The sequence below is a fragment of the Budorcas taxicolor genome, chromosome 25, assembly GCF_023091745.1.
Source record: "Budorcas taxicolor isolate Tak-1 chromosome 25, Takin1.1, whole genome shotgun sequence".
Lineage (NCBI taxonomy): Eukaryota > Metazoa > Chordata > Mammalia > Artiodactyla > Bovidae > Budorcas > Budorcas taxicolor.
In genome coordinates this window covers 48758295-48760256 of record NC_068934.1, presented here as the reverse complement: position 1 = coordinate 48760256, position 1962 = coordinate 48758295, and the positions used below count along the sequence as shown (strand labels likewise).

General features: G+C 42.3%; 1 pseudogene; it reads left to right on the top strand.

The window, feature by feature from the left end:
- The first annotated feature begins 233 nt into the window (after nucleotides 1-233).
- On the top strand, nucleotides 234-334 carry LOC128069282 (uncharacterized; annotated as a pseudogene).
- The last annotated feature ends 1628 nt before the right edge of the window (nucleotides 335-1962 follow it).

Genomic DNA, 1962 nt, shown 5'->3' with positions numbered 1-1962 from the left:
GCGGTCCGTTTTGTCTGTTGTGAAAACTGCTACTCTGGCTTTCTTTCCGTTTCCATTTGTACGGAATGCCATTTTTCATTCTCTCCCTTTTGGTCTGTATGTGTCTCTAGGTCCGAAGCGGGTCTCTTGTAGACAGCATATGTATGGATCTTATTTTTGTATCTGTTCAACTAGTCTGTGTCTTTTGGTTAGAGCATTTAATTCATTTACATTTAAAGTAATTATTGATATATTGTGCTTGCTTCGGCATAGTAAAATTGGAATGATACAGAGAAGATTAGCATGGCCCCTGCGCAAGGACGATACGCAAATTCGTGAAGCATTCCATATTTTTCTGGAGAAGGAAATGGCAACCCACTCCAGTATTCTTGCCTGGAGAATCCCATGGATGGAGGAGCCTGGCGGGCTACAGTCCACGGGGTCGCAAAGAGTTGAACAGGACTGAGCGACTTCACTTTCTTTCTTTTCTTTCTATTGATATATATTTTCCTATTGGCATTTTCTTAACTGTTTTGGGTTTGTTTCTGTAAGTCTTTTCCTTCTCTTGTGTTTAACATTTGTTGTAAAGCTGGTTTGGCGGTGCTAAATACTCTTAATATTTGCTTGTCTGTAAAGCTTTTGATTTCTCCATCAGTTTTGAATGAGATCCTTGCCAGGTAGCATAATCTTGGTTGTAGAGTTTTCCTTTTCAGTACTTTAAATATATCCTGCCATTCCTTCTGGCCTGCAGAGTTTCTGCTGAAAGATCAGCGGTTAATTCTATGGGTTTTTCCTTGTATGTTAATTGTTTGTTTTCCCTTGCTGCTTTTAATATTCTTTATTTGTGTTCAATCTGTGTTAATTTGATTTGTATGTATATCGGTGTGTTTCTCTTTGGGTTTATCATTTCCTTTACCATGTTAGGGAAGTTTTAGACTATAATCTCTTCAATAATTTTCTCAGATCCTTTCTTTTTGTCTTATTCTCAGTTCAGTTCAGTCGCTCAGTCGTGTCCGACTCTTTGCGACCCCATGAATCGCAGCACACCAGGCCTCCCTGTCCATCACCATCTCCCGGAGTTCACTCAGATTCACGTCCATCGAGTCAGTGATGCCATCCAGCCTTCTCATCCTCTGTCGTCCCCTTCTCCTCCTGCCCCCAATCCCTCCCAGCATCAGAGTCTTTTCCAATGAGTCAACTCTTCGCATGAGCTGGCCAAAGTACTGGAGTTTCAGCTTTAGCATTACTCCTTCCAAAGAAATCCCAGGGCTGATCTTCAGAATGGACTGGTTGGATCTCCTTGCAGTCCAAGGGACTCTCAAGAGTTTTCTGCAACACCACAGTTCAAATGCATCAATTCTTCGGCACTCAGCCTTCTTCACAGTCCAACTCTCACATCCATACATGACTACTGGTAAAACCATAGCCTTGACTAGACGGACCTTAGTCGGCAAAGTAATGTCTCTGCTTTTGAATATGTCTTATTCTGGGACCCCTATACCTTCAAATGTTGGTGCATTTAATATTGTCCCAGAGGTCACTAAGACTATCCTCAGTTCTTTTCATTCTTTTTCCTTTATTCTGCTCTTCAGCAGTTATTTCCACCATTCTGTCTTCGAGCTTACTTATCCATTCTTCTGGTTCAGTTATCCTGCTGATGGCTCCTTCCAGGGTATTTTTAGTTTCGGTAATTGTGTTGTTCATCCCTGCTTATTCTCTATTTCTTTTGGCTCCTTGTGAAACGTCTGCATCGATTCTTTCATTGCGTCCGGTCTGTTTCCGAGGCTTCGGGTCGTCTGTGCTATCGTCACTCTGAATTCTCTCTCAGGTGGTTTGCGCATTTCCTCTCTGTTTAGCTGGTCCTGTGAGTTTTCACCTTGTTCCTCCATTTGTGTGGTATCTGTGTCTTTCATATCTTTCTTACTGTTTCGGGCCTCCTTTCGCTCGTCTTCAGTGTTGTCTTCTGTTTTCCTCTGGGCTTCT